This window comes from Sebastes fasciatus, chromosome 3 (assembly GCF_043250625.1).
Source record: "Sebastes fasciatus isolate fSebFas1 chromosome 3, fSebFas1.pri, whole genome shotgun sequence".
NCBI lineage: Eukaryota > Metazoa > Chordata > Actinopteri > Perciformes > Sebastidae > Sebastes > Sebastes fasciatus.
In genome coordinates, this window is record NC_133797.1 from 6,953,135 (window position 1) to 6,974,951 (window position 21,817).

A 21,817-nucleotide genomic window follows, 5' to 3' on the forward strand; every position below is an offset into this window, starting at 1 on the left:
TTTTTGAGGTTTGCGGACAATAAATAATCCCAAATTTACCGGTCAAACCCATTAACATTTAAACTCCCCGATTGTAGTTTTGACATGTTGACACCTGAAACACTAACACACATTCAACCAAACCCCAAAGAACAGTTATTGACATGCTTCCCGGTCTTCACATTGCTACGGTATCTGATAGAGCTGTCACTCAGTTATCCATTGATAAGGCCTTATCTGGCATCCCACTCGGTATGTTGTTGATGGGAGAGGATTTTTCTCGTCCTGACAAAGACTAACGTGAGATGTAATGGCCGGAGTCTGGCCTCAGGTGAAGACAGGAGAGCAGATAATTAGTGAGAGAGGTGGCGTCAGACAGAGTTGACCCCACAATGACTGACACAAACACACGCACATGAATACACACATACTCCAACCGAAGGAAGCTGTATGTTTCTGAGTCAGCTTTAGGGAGCAATGAAGCTAATGATTCTACAGTATATTTATGATGATCATTTTCTACTACAAACTAAGGCCCACAGTTAAAAATAAAAAACGTAATCTTACTATAAGACACTAAACAATTATCTGTTGTTACAAGCAGAGCCAAAGCTGTACCTGAAAATGAAATACAACAGGTCACTTGTCCTTGGTTTTGGGTTGCCTGGCAATGATCATACTTCTTGAGGTTTAACCTACAGCTGGTGGACTTTACAGTGGTCTCGGCCCTTGGATTCCTTTTCTGACAAAGGGGCCATGATGGATTATCCATCAAGCCTCAGCAGTAAAAAATATTAAAGCTAGGGTCGGTAATCTTGACAAACTTGCAAGAGTACGCTAGATTTTAAAAATGAACCAACCGAAAAACTGAACAAAGTGTTTCCAACTCTTTTCCGTTGAAAGTAGCTAGCAGCACTAGCTCCAAAGGTCCCTGAATATAGAGAGAAAGTCGCCAAGTCGGCAACATTGACAGTCCGTCCCTTCAGGCCTCCCTCCAAAGACACTCCCCCAAAATTATCATAATGAATGTGAAAGGAGAACATGGCTATTGTTAGTACTCACAGCTGTCAAACTAGTAGCTTGTGGAAGACTCCTGTGACTCACAATGAGTGCACTCGGGTAGACAGGCAGGTAACCCGTCCAATCATTTCATTCAGGCCGAATAAAAAGATTGGACGGGCTTATTACAGTCCTGCGACAGCAGCATTTGATTATTGATCACCGTCGGGATGTAAAGAGAATTTCAATAATTATAACAAAAATGTTGTTGAAGAAGATTACCAACTCTAGCTTTAAAGGTTACGGAGGAAATACAATTTTGCCAGCACCAGAAACATGATGCAGTGTGGTTTTGCCATGGATGTATAAAGAGAACTGGATCCAGCGTTGGAGGCGGGGCCCCGTTCATTCCTATGAGAGTTGCTCAGTGGCGCATGAAGACAAAATGGCTCGACTTCCATCTGGAAAAGTACCCGGATCTTGGGCATATGGAACATGCGTAGTAGCGTCCGCTCGGTCACATGACTCGATCACAGGGTCCCAGGGTCCCAGGGTCCCAGGGTCCCAGGGTCCCAGGGTCCCAGGGTCCCAGGGTCCCAGGGTCCCAGGGTCCCAGGGTCCCAGGGTCCCAGGGTCCCAGGGTCCCAACATCCCGCCACCGTCACGGCTTGCGCTCCAGCCTCAGTCTGGGTCTCATTCACATGAACGGAGGAAGGGAAATAACTCTGGATTCAGCTATTAGTGCATTTTACAACTTTTAAAACCTAATTTTTTAAATAAGGACTAAAAAAAAATTGTCCTCTGAGTTACAGACGTCTCTTTCCCAATGTAAGTCTATGGGAAAAAGTATTTTTGGGCCCAATGGCATCACGTGACAGACACTGAAGTTACATTACCGCCGTTTGGCCACTACGAAAGTTGGGATCAACAACCGCCGCTCTTCCTGGGGCCTTGGGTTTTGCACATCATCGTCTTCATCCCATCATGCCCAGTTGCCTTGTTTCTTCATCTCCAGTGCTGGTTCTGTTCTCTTCAGAGGCTGCTCTCACATAGCTTTGGACCAGTGGCCATTACACCCTTTTCCTGAGTTCTGTTGTCCTGAGGGGGGTTGCTTTTTCCATGGTCACCACCCCCACCAGGACTCGATGTTGTAGCCTTGACTCCACATTCTCAGTAGCCTGCTCTGCTTGCTGTTAGCCACAAGGAGATTTTAGGGTCATGTCACTCTCAGTATTGCAGCATTATCGTAGTATCGGACACAACAACTCCGTGACTTGCTTCCTGCTCGAGTGGATTCTAAGCTCAGCTGTGATTCAGAATATCCCAGCGCAACTCAAGTTGAGGTGATGAACCTCCAAAGTCTATGATGATGGTGATGTGCAAATCAATAACAGTGACATTATCCTCAATAGCATACCATGCAAGTATATATAATGCTAAATAGAACAGTCTAACCTGAAAGCACAACAAAGATGGACCGTAAATATGACACAGCACCCCCTTTGGGTCAATCAATGACAACGATAGGATTGACTGTGTCGTCACTGCAGCCTACTGAATGACTGGTTGAGTAATGCAAGTAGTAGCCTGGGGCTGGTCCATGAGTCTCTAAGCCTATAAGTCACCTTTCAGGGTAAATCTTTCCTGAGTGCTTACGCATCAAGGCTATTCCTTGACTGCCATTCAAAAATACCAATCCTTCCTCTCCAGGAGACCATAAAATAAATTTCATCTTTGCTTCTCTTGATCATGCGAATTGAGTAACAATGCAGAAAAAAATATGATGTATCAGATAGCTAAATAACTCCAATTGCATCACAATAGTGGAAACAAAACATTGTATCCCCCTTGGGAGGGCCAGGAAGATTTGGTTCAGGCTTCAATCAGAATAATTTGCTCATGTTGAAAACCAATGCAATCAATGGAGCATCATGTAGTGGTTGTTGATCTGAAGATGGCATATAGCTTCCACACTGTGGACAGATAATGGTGGTGATTACAATGTTCATTCTTCACCATTCTCCAGTTGGGATCCAGTTTAAAAGTAAACTGTAGGTTATTGGACCTCTCATGGAGAACAACTGCCATGAATCTAGGCAACAAACCTCTAAATCTTCCACATTTTATACATTGATACATGTGAGTTTAAGTTATCTGATGATTCATGCAAATATTGCCATACATGTATTTCAAGATCCCCGATCCAATCTTTTTGTACTCACAATAACACATAATTACATTTATATTTTTTTAAAGAATTGATTGTGACTATTGTCTGTCTAACTGTCTATTATAAGCAGTGTTCGAATTACACCACGGCTTCCAGGGGAGCCCTGTTTTTCGGGGGGTTGGCTGGGAGGGTACTGTCAACATGCACACGCAGACATGAATGCTCCCATCTATTGTGCAATACAATTCATGCAGAATATATTCAGCCTTGGACAACAACGAAAAAACAGAACAATTATTCACTGTTGCAACATTTTTTTTAATCACTCTCCGCCGAAAATCAATAAAAAAATGCCAACGCACAGTGGACAGGCAGCGGTTTGTGTTACTGTGTTTAACAGACCAGACCAAGGCTGCATCCAATGATAATTATGAACATGTCCACAGCCACCAAATGTTGTCAACAAACAGTGGGTGCATCCCCACGCATGGATGACCACAATAGGCAGCATTGTGTTTAGTAGATACAAATTATCAGAAAGTGCTTTGAAAGTATTTATTTCAAGAACCTAAATATACAAGAACATATACATTCATACAGAAAAAAACAGTGGCACCAAAAATTACAATATTTAAAAAAAATTCTCAAACAAAGTTTTCTGGGGAGCTTCATCTCTCTTTTTTTCGAAGCTCCCCTGTATTTCAAGCCATGATTGTAAATCAGAAGAAATATCATAAGGGTTTTAATTCATAATTGTATTAAAGTGCAAATTTCAAATGTTTATTAAGACTCCATGTTGCACTATAAAATTCTATACATTTCCAAAAACTCACAAACAACAGTTATGCATTCAAGACAGCGAGACATTACTACTCAAGAAGTACTCAACAGCACATAACAATATCTAGGTTTATAATTACATACCTCAACTGACACACACACACACACACACACAAATCTCTCTTCATGTCTCCTGTCTGTCTATCTGCTGGCCTCTAAGTGCAGTCGACTGGCGAACATGATCGATGACTACGGCTGGAATAGAATTTTTCTCTGCGATAATACCAAAACATCTGGCAGCCATTACTTCATGCAGCAAAGCCCTCCCTTTCTCACTCACCCCTCCTCCTCCTCCTTCCTTTCCCACCTCCCCACCATTTTGTGCTGCTGTGTTTCCCCTCCACCAGGGGGCCCCATTTCTAACAAGCGACCTGGATGTTTTTTATCTTTGAAGGTCAATTTCAACCCCGAAAAAGAATGATATGAATCCTGCTTAAGCTGCCACTGACCCCCTAAATGAAGAAGTGCATTAGTGCATCAGTGGCGACAGAGAGTGTACTTGTGGCTGCAGATGATGCTTCATGGACTACATTAGTGACAATGCTTTTCAAGCTACCTTTTACACTTAACAAGCCGCTGATTGTTTGGTGGCTACAGTTGTGCATTATTGGCCAAAACAGTGAAAATAGATGATGATTTTATTGTGAATAGGGAGCACATACAGCAATTAGAACAGGATGTGATGGTGGTTTCAATGTGAAAAAAAGTGTTATGTTGAGGGGAGAATGGAAAAGATGAAGAAGCAGGGGAGGAGAAGAAAAGAGAGGTGGAGAGAGGAGGAAAACAGAGAAGAGGGTGGGCCCTTGGCAGCCTTTGAAACAAACCCCCAGGTCACTCTATTCACCCCATAACTGCTATGACGCAACTATACACGCGTACACACACACACACACACACACACAGGAATGCACTCCACTCACACCACAGACAGATAGGGCTTTCCATCAAATGAGACTATGACAAAACGTGTTTTTTCTTCTTCTAATCAGCCCTTGTGCCATAAGGGGGAAGTATTGGATTCATTAGCGGCCAAACCAAAGACAGCCAGCCCATTGTTCCCCGTTTATAGATGGTTAAAAAAAAAAAAAAATGAAAAGAGAAAAAGAAAGAAACAGGAATAGAGAAAAAAAAACTTGATCTGGAGAATTTATAGTTTCTTACCATATGGAGCCTTCTTTGAATTGGGCCTGTGGAGAGCAATCAACAGCACAGCATGTCTTCAGCCTACAGATCGGGACACAACATGGGTCACCCTGCTTTTTCCAGTTCAGTGCCATCACAATGAGCACAAATTATTTGAGTCTTTATGTTTCATTCATTTAATTTTGTTTTATTATGTTCTCAATTGAGAATAACTTACTTACCTAGATTTTATTTTGCAGCCATTGAAGGGGCAATGGTGGTGTCAGCCATGAGACTCTGGAAGCAGTGGCTGTCCATCATGAAGAATAAACTCCACCATCTACATATATCTACATACATGTCTTAAGTCTGAAGTTGATTTCTGTGCACACACTTTTTTTTCAAACCGGTCTCCTGGCAAGGCTTATAAATAGCACGACATTACATGGACATTCTGTGTGTCTTGAGGACGCATTTTAGCCTTTTCGGGTGTCATTTGTACGCCACGCAACAAAACTACCTCTGCAGTTAAGTTGAGGCAACAAAACCACTTAGTTAGGTTTAGGGAAAATGTCATGGTTAGGGTTAAAATTAGTAAGCAAACTAAGTAAAATACATGCGGAAACAACGTAACATATGTATGGAAAACACGTCACAAACGTCATTAAAAAACATGTGACAAACATCACTAACATAACTTACAAAACAAAACAGCGGTCTCCTTGTTAAAAGTCCTGTGTTTGTTGGACCCATACACCTCCCCCAGACAGACAACATGGCTAACAAATGGCATGCCAAAAGCAAAGAAAGACGTTGTATTTGCACACTAAATGCCTTTAAGCTGTTTGCTTGCACTGACTATTTGCAGTCGTTTGTCCTGTCGTGTTAGCCATTTAATTTCTTTTATGCTTTTATTAATAAGTTCGATTTTAAATCTGTGTCACACCAAACTTTTAGCCCATCTCACACAGGATTACAAGACACCGTCATTTAGCAAACATCAAACAAATATAACACGAGTAATAAATATACGAAACCAAAATAAAACAAATCAGTTACAATACTATTAATAGTTACAGATACTGTCGAATAACATATTCATGTGGCTTTTTTTACTTCTCTCCGAGACCTGCTCCTAATAACAGGCTAAAGTCTCCCTATACAAAGTATTGCACAGTTCTCAGTAAAAAAAAGTACACTAGAAAATAAAACTGAATTATTTTCTACATCATTCAGACAGCACGTTGAACTAATTTGCTTTTCTTCCTCCAGACTGACATACAGTACACACAGTTTAAGTGATAAAATGCCAGATCTCAGCTGGGCACATAAAGATCTTTGCTTCTTACATAAATACAACATAATTCTCCGTACCACAGTGTCCACAGTTTTGGTTCAGTCCATATATCATCAGCCCACTCTTTACTCTCAGCTAACACAGATTCTCTCACAGTGATATTATTGTTGATCTTTTCTTGATCAAAAACGTGTCACCAAACACAGTACATCAGCGTGCACATGTTTTTAACCAAAAGTCAATAATTTGTTTACCCCAAATAACCCCAAATAACTGTGGTTTACTGGAACTTATGTGTATTATTTAGTGCTGTGACATTACTAATGGCATCATCTTTTAGCATCACTTGAAATATAAATTAACACTAGACAGCAATAATTTAAAACTTATTCTTATTTTGTACAAACTGTGTGTGACTTACATTTTTGCCTGCACGGTTTTAGAACCATATGTTTAAGCTTACAACATTGCAGTCGCATGAGCCAACATGTGTTAATGAGCCTGGCTTCCACTGGGAAGAATTCCATTCAATCATTTTGGGTCATGGACTGGAACACAAGAGACCGCTTAAATGCCTGCGACATTTTTTTTTTCTAACTGCACAGGTCAGCGGGGTCAGACAGTTGTACGATGACCAATTTCTCCTTCCAAACCATAAACAGGATCCGTCCTACTAATATATCAGTACTTCTCTCTAACTGTCCTGTGGATGAAATAGGATCTCTGAATTGAAATAAATGTAAGTTGTATAGTCAGTCTCACAAATATTTTACAACCTGTATTTTTAATAAGATTAATACAAGTTTATCCAGCACTACCACTAAGAAGTGTATAGAAGTGCACAACCAATTTATGAAAAAGCAGTGTGATGACTCTGTGGGATCATTGTGTTTCTACTATGAGATGTTTCAGTGCAAATCAATAAAGTCAAATTAAATGTACAACCAATACACTGTATAAAGGTACAACACAGTGCTTGCCAAAATGTACACTGTAAGAAAATTGTGCACTTCATCAATATTTTGCATATAATCATTATGTTTCATATACATTTTAACTTCAATGAAAACATTCTGTCTATAATGTTTTCATTTCTACATGTTTTTTGTGATTTTTCCATTTTACAGATTTAGCTATACATTTTTCCACATCATAGACATTCAGAGATAATGATATTTAAATTTGAAAAAAAAGGAAAACACTAATGACACACGTGCAGATTTGTAACAATTTGAGCAAAACATTGGTAATTTTTTTTATGTGGATCACACACTTAAAACAAAGCCAAAAATAGTAAGTAGTAAATAGTAAGTACAATTAATGAATCAGAAATCTAAGTAGCATTCATTTCAGCCTTCACAGCACTGATAAACATCTCCAATCTGATGTTGGAAGCAAGTCATCTGTGAATTAGCTGCCATTTTTGATTCTCTCCTTTTATTTCAATTTGAAAAAGGGCCCACACTCTTTTTGAATTCAACTGAGGCAAATTGCCAAAGTAAAAAAAAAAGTTATATCAATTCAAGTCAATACAAAAGCTAAGTTTATATGTATCGCCAATATCACACCGTATGATGCGTTCCTGACCCAGCCGAGCTCTCTGAGAAGACGAGGAAAAACCTGGATACTTTGGGAGAGGATACTGACAGAGAGGTCCCCCCTCTAAAGGTTGCTTTTTTTCTTGCTTGATTCACCTTTCCTTTGGCTTCACTGGAAAACAACCTGCAACCTTTATTTGCTGCTGCTGCTGGACTTTGAAAGACATTATCACATTTCAGTTACATCAATCCTTTCGTCACTGACTCCCTCTGAGTTTTTAGATCCTCCTGCATCATACTCACCTTCTGAGTCACAGTGCAGCATGAGATCATCTGGCGTCGTCCACTAGTTCCTCCTACAACTTCTCAATCCTAAATCTTGCAGTTTTGTAACTTGCTGTCTGAGCTTGTCATGAGTATCAACTTCAAAATGACAGCTTGAAACTCACATATGAAGGCATTCGTTATGTCGTGTTATGTACTTCCTTATTGTCACTTGTAAGGTCTTCCACAATATGGCTCCACCAGGCATCAGTGAATTACTGATCCTACACAGGTCTGCTAAGCCCCTCAGTACTTCACAACAAGGTCTATTGGTTGTTCCTCACGGTTTAAAACTCCCCCTGTGGGTCAGGTCAGTAAACTGAATGTTTCAAATCATCTGGACTCACAGCATTTTATTGATGCTCATGCTTCTTGTGATTGTATTTATTCAAATATAATTTATTTTCTTTCACCTAGTGAATTTATAATTTTCTCTAAATTAATATTATTAATCTCTAAATAATTGTTTAGCACTTAGTCACCCAGATTTTGAAAAGTGCTTAATAAAAAAGCTTTACTTACTGTATGTTTTCTGTTTGCTTTCATTGTGAAGTTAGTTTTGCTTTATTATTTTCTATTTATATTGAACTTTTATCTTATTCAATTCAATCGAATTGTTTTGATTTGTTGCCTTTTGTGAAAAGTGTGAAATAAATGAAGTTATTTTTATTGAGGCCATGGAGAGATGATTAGACCAGCAGGTCCAGCTGGGATGTGTTGACTGAGTGTGTTTATGTGCTAATAGGGAGGTGACATAAGTCGGCTAAATTGCATTCATGTGTCATTGTAGTTGGTGAATCCAAAGGAGGCCAGAAGTCAGCGTAAAATAATGAACCACTACGGTATTCAATTCATGCATTGAAGGCGTCCTCTTTCTGTTGTAAGATATCATTAATAATTATTTCATTGCACCATTTTTATTTTTCAATCATAAATTAGTTTTTTTTTTTAAATTCCAAGAGGATGTAAAGCATCTTCTGTATCCAGGCCTTTATTTTATTTATTTATTTTGGATTGAATTTATTGAATTAGGACAGTGCACATTAATCAACATATCAGCAATACGCATCAATGTAAATATTCTGGAATTAGCACAATAGCTAAATGTCATCTGTAGTCCTATAAGGCAGGCTAACTAATTGTACAACAGGACAGTCCACGAGACAGCACACAGAAAAGCTCACAAACAGTTTTATATACAAAATGGACACATTTGTTACATTACGAATAACAGACCGACATACAATAAGCTGGTTAAAATGCAAGATGAGCCCGAAGCCCCCGGATGGGGGGGGGGGGCAGATAATATGCATGAGTACATGACTGGTTTGCTTTTAGCCAATGTTTGAGGGTTTTTTAAAGGTTAAGAAGTGGTCACAGTCCCTGATATGTGCTGGCAGTTTGTTCCAGGAATGTGTGCCTCTAACAGACACTACTATTTTCAAAGAAGAAATTATTTTTAAAACCTCAGAGACAGATATGTCTCCTATGCTAAACACCAGTTTGCTATCATCAGGAGGGTTGAAGGAAGTGTCTGGACATTTAAAATGCATTATTAATTCCTCAACTGAGCTTATGAAGAAATTGTTGAAACTATTGACAATTATTTCCAAATTGTTAGTTGGCGTACCATTCACCTGGAGCTGTATGTCATTGGGTTTTGTATCTTTGTTTCGTCCTAATAGCTTGTTTAAGTTTTCCTATATCAACTTTCCATTTCCATTTGCCCCATCTGAATAAAAAAATGTGCTTTGGCTTTGCGGATCTGTTTTACCACTTTATTTCTCAGTAATGTGAAAATATGTCAGTCACTTCTGAGCCCTGTTTTTAACGGTTTTTTTTGTGCATTATCTCTCTCTTTCATTCATTTCCAAATATCTTCCTTTAACCAAGGTAATGTGTTTTTACACTTTTTAGATTCCACATTTTATGTGAAGTGATTTAAAATTTCCTTTATACCTTTTAGTGAAAGCATTACTGCTATCCTCAAAAGTGACCCTGACCCACTTGCCGACCCAAATACGTGACGGTGCCTTTTCCAAACTCACATTCGGCTAAATTTAGCGTTCATGTCCTGTGTAAACAATATCAAGTCACATTTTCACAGTATGAACGTGGTCATTTTAAGCCAACTATGTTGTTTTCTCCTACACCTAACTAAATGTTTTTTTTTGCTAAACCTATTGATTTTGTTAAGCATGTGTTTACGGCGACTGAAAAGTGACGCTGAGGGGCGTCAGTATCTGATGAGTTGGGATGAGAAAGTGTTGACACACTATGTGTATGACATTAAAGTGCAGTAAATTCATCAACTTTCTCAGGCTTTATTATTCAAATCAAGTCTTGGGGGAACATAGAAATTGCATTCTAACAGATGCATTTACATTTGTAGCATGCTGTAAATATAGACTGTGAACACAAACGCAATGGGGAAAACAAACAGATGTGTTAATTCTCAATTTTTATACACTGATCAGCCATAACATTAAGACCACTGACAGGTGAAGTGAATAACACGGATTATCCCGTTACAATGGCACCTGACAGTGGGGGGAATATATTAGACAGCAAGTGAACATTTAGTCCTTGAAGTTGATGTGTTGGAAGCAGAACAAATGGACAAGCGCAAGGATGTGAGCGACTTTGATAAGAGCCAAATTGTGATGGCTAGACGACTGGGTCAGAGCATCTCCAGAACTGCAGCTCTTGTGGGATGTTCCCGGTCTGCAGTGGTCAGGACCTACCAAAAGTGGTCCAAGGAAGGAAAACCGGTGAACCGGAGTCAGACCCGAGGCTCACTGATGCACATGTGGAGCGAAGGCTGGCCCGTGTTTCCCGATCCAATAGAAGAGCTACTGTAGCTCAAACTGCTGAAAAAGTTAATGCTGGTTCCGACAGAAAGGTGTCAGAACACACAGTGCATCGCAGTTTGTTGCGTATGGGGCTGCGTAGCCGCAGACCGGTCAGGGTGCCCGTGCTGACCCGTGTCCGCCGCCAAAAGCACCTACAATGTGCACGTGAGCATCAGAAGTGGACCACGGAGCGATGGAAGAAGGTGGCCCGGTCTGATGAATCACGTTTTCTTTTACATCATGCGGATGGCAACGAGTTCGAGGTGTTGACTCGGCCTCCAAATTCTCCAGATCTAAATCCAATGGAGCATCTGTGGGATGTGCTGGACAAACAAGTCCGATCCACGGAGGCCCCACCTCACAACTAACAAGACTTAAAGGATCTGCTACTGACGGCTTGGTGCCAGATACCACAGCAGACCTTCAGAGGTCTAATGGAGTCCATGCCTCGACGGGTCAGGGCTGTTTTGGCGGCAAAAGGGGGACCTACTCACTATTAGGCAGGTGGTCATAATGTTATGGCTGATCGGTGTATACGCATAACAGCATCAGACACACACTTTACAGTTTTTTTTACGATTGCTTAGCATGACTTTGATAACAGGGCTCATTTTGTCAAAACACTACACGCAATTGACACAACCACAAACAAAAGTAGCAGAATACCTCAGATCTTTTGCAAAATTAAACACTTTCAAAACTATGCATTGATTTGTAAAAAAAAAAGAAAGAAATTTGTCACCGTATGGCACACACATGTTGCATATGACCTGATTCTGTTTGAATCAGTTACACACTGCTCTGCTCAATCTGAAACCCTTTTTATACTTTTCTAATGATATCGTCTGGATAAGAGTTTTTTTCAGAGTGTAAAGTACATGAATATATTGACCAAACACAACACACAAGGGTGTGTTGTACTGCACACTGATGAAAATATTTATTTCTCTCCACATTGTAAAAAGCTTTCAATACATGCATTTCCAAAGGTTGCATTTTGCACTGAAAATCGGAACAGAACGTATTCTGTATCCTACTGAATATAGTACATAAACACAGCAAAAACATTTGTGGAGACAAAAAAGAAAACAGGATTTACTTTTTGTTTTAATACTGTAATACAGGTTTTTAAAAACAGGCATCTCGCTGCTACTGTATGTTGGCTTCCACTGTTGTTGTAAACAGGTACTCACCTGTGGTCTTTTTGTAGTGTTTACATCCTGATTGATGAGCTGACATTCAAACAATTTGATGTTTGGCCAGATGGTGCAGGTATTTTTGGGTCATTTTGATTGGCAGTGTTTTGAAATTACAAATAAGTGACTTTATGTCAGATTTCGGTGTCTCATGTAGAGAACTGTGTGCAGTGTGTTGCAAAAAGTGCCATGTTGAATTGCAAATATATGTGCAAAGCAGAAAATGTGTTTAGAGTTTTGGAGACTTGAGCAGAGGTTTTGTTTCCTGAGTGTCAGGTTCAATAATTGTGCTTTTTGAGTGTTTCTTTTAGCGTGGTAGCAATTGAAAAAAAACTTTAATTGAAGATGACATGAGCATAGTTACTGTATATAAACAAAATACAGTGTATTGCATTACAGTCCTCCAACTCTCTCTCCAAAATTGGCCTCCATTGTTTGTGCACACCGTAAAAGCAAACCTGCATCATATTTCTATTGTTTCTAAATGATTGGGGTATTTCAATGGCAGCAAACAATACGTAGATAACCACATGTAGTTATTTGCAAAAAGTGTGTTTTAGAATTTCAAACTTTGTTTTTGGCAGTTGCAAAAAATTGCATTGATATTTATAAAGCCACTTTAGGAAAACTGTCTACGTATCTACAGGAAAACAAACTGCTTCACAAGATATCAGTACCAGTGTGTGCTGGAGGTTTAAATAAAAAACAAAGTCTTTAAATATTTCGCTTCAGTTAAATGGAATATATTGAATTCTTAACCTGATGCATTTTGCGGCTATTAAAGAATTAACGTATTCCTCCATACCTGCAATTTTGACTAATAGCAAACCTTTTGGCTTTTATCTCATGCTTTGACTGTACATTATTGTATTGCATTGTTGACTGCTGTTTTGATGTCTGATGTCTTTATGCTTTTCTTGTCCTGGTTGTGTTGCGTTCGTATACCAGCCTGGCATACATGGGGTGTGGCAGCATTCGATTGTAGCGGTGTATCTAATAAAGTGGCCAGTGAGTGTATGCTCTTAATGGAAAGATGATTCTACAAAGAAGTGACATAAACAACTGAAACACTTTGTATTATTAAAGAGAAGTTGAAGGATTTTTGCTTTGACTTTGATATATTCAGCATCTGCTGGAGCACCTGCAGCTTAAGACACCTGAGCACTGGTGGTCGCTGCCCGGGTTAGACTTCAAAAATCACTTGTTGACGTAATTGCATATGGAGATTTTTGTAAAGATGTATGTCTTAATTTAAAATCATCTTTGACGTGAATTAATTACCACCTTACAGTCACTCTGTTCTCCTCCTGTGTCTTTCTTTCATTCTCCTTTGATTTACTGCAGTGTGAGCAGGTCAGTCGCTGGCAATTTATTGGTCATTAGTTGCAATGTTGGCAGGTCTCACACCTCTTAATCCTGGGTGGCCCTCTCCCTACCTCTCTCGGCCTCCTTCAAAGTCAAACCCAGGAGTTTGTCTGAGTGGAAAGCACATTTTATCTGCTCTATTTCAATCATTTCACACTTGTTTTAATCCAATCTTTTAAAAAAAAAAATTCTTAATCAGTGGCAAAAATTTTGTCAGACAAAATTAGGTCTTTTTACTCTGCTGTCCCAAAATGTAAAGACAAAATGCAATACATAGATTTTTTTGTATACTACTGTAATTGCTAAAATAGAGCACAATCAACATTACCATAGTGTAGACTTATTCATATTCTATGCAAAGTAGGGACATTATTTTCTGTGAGAGACTGCACTAAAACAAGAGGCCTCCCCTCCCGAAGAATTAACTGACGACTTTGTGTCAGTGGCGTCGTCAATCCTGAGAACAAGCTTATAATTAAGGGCATTTTTTATCCAAATATTAAAGATAAAAACATAAAATAGTCTATATGAATATTAAAATATATATAATTGTACTCCTTTATTTATAAGGCTGCTCAGCAGCTCCCATAATTCCTTTCTTTATGTAGAATTACAACGTGCACTCCCACAACTTGCTGCTTCTTTGTGTACCAGCGTACAGAGTATTCATTACAACCACATTGTAAATGTATGGACATTAGTCACTTTACGTGATTTTAAGCAGAAGTCTTGGACATTTTAAGGACCAAGCGTAATTATATTTTATATACATTATTTTAGGAAATAGTTCTCAATGCTTTGTTTGGATGTTACCTCATTTCTTAATTCAATTTTAATCTCAAAAGACCATCTTGATTGCATTAAAGTCAAATAGAGCAAAATTCAAATTCAAAAACTGGTTCTGGTGGTTAAGATGAACATTTTCAGTAGTGGAAAGTCTTACTGGTGTTAAACACACAGTGTAAAATCTGACCCGCTCTCAGTGACTCACATGAGACGCATTAATTTATATATGTAGTAATGTTTTTGTAATTTTAATCCACAAACTGCAGGAATAACACACAACTGAGGTCAATTTATAAAGCAGATAATGACAAACATAAAGAAAAATACAGATAATGCAGTAGAAATAAAATAGGTAAGCCTACTGACTACTGACTGTTTCCAGAGCCAGAGGGTGCTGATGGCACTGGTCTTTATCCTGGATTTGAGAACAGCAGAGGATTCCTGAATGTGGATCTCAGGCAGACACATGAAATAAAGCCAGGTATAGCCCTGTGCAGCACTGATCTACTCGCTAAAGGCAAACAGTGCTGGACTTAATCTCATGGAAACAACACCGCTCCTGGCGATTCAGTCATTTTCATGCTTTCACTTGAAACGGAAAGAGACGTGATCATTCAGCAAACACCAGTGGGCCTGTGACACCCGTCCAGCACACTCGATCTGGAAATGAGACTGTTTGTGAGGAGATAGAAATTATCCAACAACACGGGTAACTAACAACACCCCCCAGTACTCACACACACACACACACACACACACACACACAGCTTGCTATAAATCCTGAGACCACCCGGGACTGGGCAGACCACCAGGCCGACCAGTCCACCGTCGCATGTTTTTGATCAGCGGGTCTGGGAACACACATAAAACCTGGTAAAAGGTAGACACACACACACACTAGGCATAGCCATAACACTGTCACACACACATCTACACACAGACACACACATGGACAATAATGGAGCCCTGGGTTTTATGTTTATAGATTTGTCCGGCTGTGAGTGCGTGTGTGCGTGTGTGTGTGTGTGTGTGTGTGTGTGTGTGTGTGTGTATGCCTAACACCAGAAGGGCTGTGTGTGACATGATGGGAACTAATGGGCTGACTGACAGAGGCACACACAGTAGGGGAGTGAGTGTGTGGGTGGGGATTAACATGGGGGGACACCAGGAACACATCCAGGGCTAATTCATTAGAGGTCAGTTAGTGCAGCCCCGCAGGCCAATGTTGAGATATATTTGTATTGAAGCTGCTACTGAAACTGTCACTGATGTGGTGCAATAATGAGAAATTGGATTAAAGTCTCTTTAAAAGAAGTTCACTCAGGCGCCATCTTGGTCATACTCCTGGGCAGGAAGTTTGTTTGTTTATGACTAATAAAATGGTAAATGGACTTGCATTTATATAGCTCCTTTCTAGTCTTCCGACCACTGAAAGAGCTTTACACTACATGACAGCATTCACCCATTCACACACACATTCATACACTGATGGCAGAGGCTGCCATACGAGGTGCCAACCTGCCCATCAGGATCAGTGAAATACTCATTCACACATTGGAGCAACTTTGGGTTAAAGTGGCAGTAGGCAGTATATTTTTGGCATCATTGGGCAAAAATGTCATAATAATAATTTCATAATTTCATAATATAAAAGTTTCTAGTGGACTCTCAGCATATTGTAATTCAAGTGTTCTGAGAGAAAACTAGACTTCTGCACCTCCTCATGACTCTGTTTTCAGGCTTTAGAACATCTAGCCTGTGACGGGAGACTTTGACCAATCACAGGTCATTTCATTGAGAGAGCATTCTTATTGGCTGTTCTCCGGTCATGTGACCGAACTTGGCGTTCCTTCACCAGATTTCACAATGGCGGCGGCGGCGTCAAAAACTTTTTCATTTTACAGCTAAACTGTGCACTACAAGATGATTCTGAAAACATTTGAGGAGAGAAATAGGCATTAACGTAACATAATATTGATTCATATTTGATCAGCGCTGCCTAGTTTGACCGTTTGGTCGGAGTTTGCGAGTGATTGACGGCCGGCTCTCATAGACAGCAGATGGACAGCAGACCAGATCAGCTCTTACTGCTTCTTTTTTACCTGGCTGCGAAATCTTGCAGATGCCGTGAGGAGCACCGGAGAACACAGAGGCACATGATTTTTTTCAGGTTACCTGTTTCATGTACTACTGTCACGTGGACTGGAGGAGCTGGGGATCAAACCGCCTACCTTCCAATTGGTGGGCGACCCGCTCTAACTCTGAGCCACAGCTGCCCGCAACCGTCCTGTTTCTTTAAAGAGGAACACCACCTAAATCAAGAATTCCAATATGTTATTTTCATGGCTTAGGAAAGGTCAATCAACATGAGCTACTCTCTCTCTCTCTCAAAGCCAGAAACCAGAGAAGTCTCAAACTTGTGATGTCATAGGGTGTAAGACCCATGTCTTAAAAAACATATAAGAATATAAGAATATAAATTACTTTGAAGAATGTAAATGGGTTTTTTCACATTTAAGAACTGCATATGTTTTGTTATTAACTTGTATAAGTAGTGCTCCTGTAGACATATAAATGACGTCAGAGTCAGCTAACAGAAAGGTGTCTACAGAGCACAATTATTTTTGACCTAGTTAAATATATGTTTTGTACTGTTTCCTTCTTCAGTAAACAATTAAATCCTACCTTGGAGAGGTGTTTAATTTGAGTTAAGCTCATTGCTTCTTCTTGTGGACATACACAGTGTAGATTTTTGGTCAGACGACGCTACATTTGTCAAAAACTGTGCTCTGGAAAAGCCGAGCTATGGAGGATGAATCGCTGCGAATATTGAAGAAAAGACGGAGATAAACACGCATGGATAATGACACGTAAAGTGGACCATTAAAGGAACAAACACGGTGTTGTGAACTTTTATGTTGCTAATTATGTGGATATTGGAAGGAGGATTTCACTTTGCTACTCTCCAGTAAGGACACTGGCGGAGTCTAATTACCAATAACCTGGAAACTGAGAGTTTTGCGTTTTTTTTCTTGTAAAGGACAGTTTTTCAATGACTCAGCTACATTGCATAATAAGAAAGATAGTGCAACAAAGACATTTAAAGAAATGTTTTTTTGTTGGACCCGGCATGATCTAAGCAGCGCAGAATGCGGCCGCACACGCTGCACATGCATGCGCACGGCAGGGAGGATGTTTTTTTATCCCAAAAGTGTGTGATAAATTACAGAGAGTGTCTCTACAGATGTTTTACAGAACTCTCCCGTAATTAACACTTTTCTCTCTCATACCCTCACTATGTGCTGTTTCTTTAATGTCGACAGGTGCGAAGCACTATGTGGCTCCTCCTTTCAACACACCTGGCACTTCCACCTGATCCCTTGCACTCCTCTAGGAAAGCTGTAGCCGAGTAGTTGTAGTTCCGTTTTCACCCAGTAGAGTGTACCATCGGACCAGTAGCCTATTTCAGGCTCCCATGCTCCAGACTGGAGTCCAGTTGGAGCCAGAGACATAGAAAGGATGATAGAAGGCTACTGTAGCTTATTTGAATATATTCACAATGCTCTCTATAATCTAGCTCGCAAAAGACACAAAGGTACACAATCCTTATTGTTATTTCTCCAGGCATGGGCAAAGCAGAGACTGGCAAATTCGGATTAAGATAATGTATTGTACTGTTTTAATGATTTTTTCATCAAAATAATACAAAAGCATATTTGTCCAAACTAAGTGTAACTATGAGGAGACCATTGTTGTGTGAAGTAATTTTGATGGTACTACACTGTATAACAGTGAAGTTATTGAATATTTTGTATAGCATCTCTTTTCAATATTAGTTTCCACTGTTACGCAGATGACACTCAACGTTATGTCCCGCTGACTGGTAGCAAACACAGACAAACTCTCTAATATAATGGACTGTCTCTCAGATATAAAATGCTGGATGTCACAAAATTTCCTTCAGCTAAATGACTCAAAATCTGAAGTGCTTCTATTTGGACCCCCAAACCGGACTAATGAATTAGCAAAGACTCTTGGCAACCTGTCGCCTAACATCACGCAGTCCGCCCACAACCTGGGTGTGGTCTTTGACTCTGAGCTCAGCTTTGATGCACAGATTACCAAAGTAATTCAGTCATGTTTTCTCCAGCTAAGGAACATCTCTAAAATCAAACATTTCATTACTCCCTGGGCTCAGTCAAAAAGCCATATCCCGTCTCCAACTAGTTCAAAATGCGGCAGCCAGACTACTAACAAACTCTAAGAGACAAGACCATATCACACCTATCCTTGCAACACTTCACTGGCTCCCAGTCAGGTATCGTATTGATTTAAAAATTTTACTAATTACTTTTGAAGCCCTTCACGTCTTTGCCCCTAACTACATCTTAGAATTACTCGAGCCCTACGAACCGAGGCGCTGCCTGCGCTCCTCAGGTAAGACCCCCCTCACTGTCACCACAGCCCGTCTTGTTACAACGGGAGACCGGACGTTCTCTGTTAGAGCCCCACAGCTGTGGAACTCCCTTCCGGAGGAACTCAGGCTAGCAAACTCTGTTTCTTCTTTTAAATCACGCCTCAAAACCTACCTTTACAGAAAGGCCTTTTTATAGCAATCCCTTGTTTTAAATGTCATTATTGTTGACTTTTTGTAAAAAAAAGTCTTATGTTCAACATTTTATTTTGACCTATGTTTTTATGTTTTTATTCTGTGTTGTTTTTATCTTGATGTTTGCACTATTTTAACTAATTTAAAGCACTTTCTAACTATGTTTGGAAAGGTGCTATACAAATAAAGTTTATTATTATTATATTATATTATATTTTCGGCGTTGCACTTTGTAGACGGTCCCTGACCACTCGTCTCACAGCCAGCTGCACATAGAGACCAATGTAATATGGCCAGCTCGGAGGACTAAAGGCTCGTTAGGATTTAAATGAGGTTGTAGCTCGTTGTCTATCTTACTACGGTTAGAAAGAGACGTTGTTTGTGTTTTAACGACGTTTCGTTTATGAGTTATTGATCCAGGAAGTTCAAATCTGTCAATATCTTTCCAACTTTACCGAAGTTAGTTATTCTGCAGTCATGTCTTCTTCCCTGAGACACACTCTTTTATTCTTTCCAAAAACTACGTACTGACTCATGTCCATCACCTTCAGTTACACAGCAGCACCGTGCTTTTATTTTTCTCTCATACACAGCACCATCCTCATACGCGCTCTTGCTTTGTAAGTGGTAACTTCCGGTCGCAGAATATGAAAAAAACGGGGCGTTTTTTTGTTTCTTTCTTCTAGTGATTTTGTTTTTTGTTTTTACAAAAAGAAAATGAAAATCAACCTGTTTTTTTTATTTAGTTCATCCCTTTTTGACCCTGATAAAGAAAAAATTGCCTTGTATTTCAATTTAAATTTTTGTATTTTAAAACGAAAATCAAATAACCTCTAATTTTTTGTTTTTTAATATCCTTTTGTGAAAGGAAAATCGAATGACCAAAAGATACACTCACCCTACCCCTTGCATTTCTTTACGTTTTACAACAGTATGAAATGAAATGCTGAATATCACATAAATGGACGGAGATAACGAATGTAAACCACAAAGGCTATTTTATATTAATTTTAATAATGGCAGATGTAATGTAAAAAATAAACATCTATTTGATTGGATGGGCTGAGGCAAGAAGTGGGCGGGCCTAGGCTCACCCATAGCTACGCGGCTGGTTCAAAATAACCAATTGTAGTGTTTAGATCCAGGAACAACATATTTTTTTGAGGTGTGGGGACACTCATCAGTTGCTGACTGCATCTTTAATGCTGCGACTTGCATTAATCAATTTCACTTTGAAATTACAACACGTCTGCGCTGACTCACAGTTTCAGTCCTTGTGGTTTGTAAAACATATAGTGATCTCCGTGGACCCTGAAGTGTAAATTGAGTGAGAAATTCTAGTTTGTCATCGCTCAGATGTCAATAACTCACATCTCTGAACTCTGACTAGACACACCGCTTCTCTTTATAACAACGCTCCCATGGCAACCACCTGAAGGCAGAGATGGTGTCTAAGGCTATGTCAAATAGTACTCTACAGTATGTGACGATTAAAGGGTGTCTGCAACTTCCAAAAATCTATCTGCAAGTTTAAAGCCAGAGATCCATTCTGTTGCTTTGTTGATTAATTCAAGTGCATTCTACAATCCCTCATTGTATGGTTGCAAATGCCTCGAATAAATTCAGACAGACAAACAGAAAGGCAGATGCACACACACACACACACACACACACACACACACACCAGACACACACACACGTACACACACCACTGAACACATAATCTCCACCCAGGCTGGCTGAGATAGTAAACCCAAGTCAGTCTAAAACCCTGCTAGCACCCTCTAGAGGCAGTGCAGCTCCTTACATTTACCTGGTCTAAAGCAACATCAATTTCCATTCAATTTATTTTTATATAGCGTCAAATCATAACAGTTATCTGGAGACATCACCGACCGTTGAGAGCCTTGCAGTCTCCTTAACACAGGGGTCAGCAACCTGCGGCTCCGGAGCCACATGCGGCTCTTCAGCTCCTCTCCAGTGGCTCCCTGTGGATTTATAAAAATGGAAATGAATAACTGTTTTTTGTTTACATTTTTATTTTTATTTATCATTGTTGTAGGTCTATGGTACGACGGTATGGTGGAGTATTAGGGCCACATTGAGGAAAAAATAAATAAATCTGAGTTTTCGAGAATAAAATCATAATATTACGAGAATAAAGTCCTAGGTTTACGAGAAAAAAAATCATAGTATTATGAGAATAAAGTCAGAAGTTTACGGGGAAAAAAGTCGTAATATTATGAGAATAAAGTCAGAAGTTTCCAAGAAAAAAAAGTCAAAGTATTATGAAAATAAAGTTATAATATTATGAAAATAAAGTTATAATGTTATAAAGTAGTAATTTTACGTGTTATTTTCTTTTTTTCTTGCAAAGTTACGATTTTATTCTCGTAATATTATGACTTTATTCTGGAAAAAAAAAAAAAATCCCTCAATGTAGCCCTAATACCATGCAGTACATTTGCACTTTGGGCCCTCACTGCATTAGACTTATATACTATATACTTACATTATAAACTGTGTTACCTTCATCACAATGCTCAAATGTTTTGCGGCTCCAGACATATTTCTTTTTTCTTTTCTTTTTTGCCTAAAATGTCTCTTTTGATAGTAAAGGTTGCTGACCCCTGTCCTAACAGAACCGGAAATTGTAACCATTCAAACAAGCGTGAAAAGCAAATGCCATACATCAGTGTTTTAATGTTTATCGCTTTCGTTTTTTTTGACAGGAAAACAG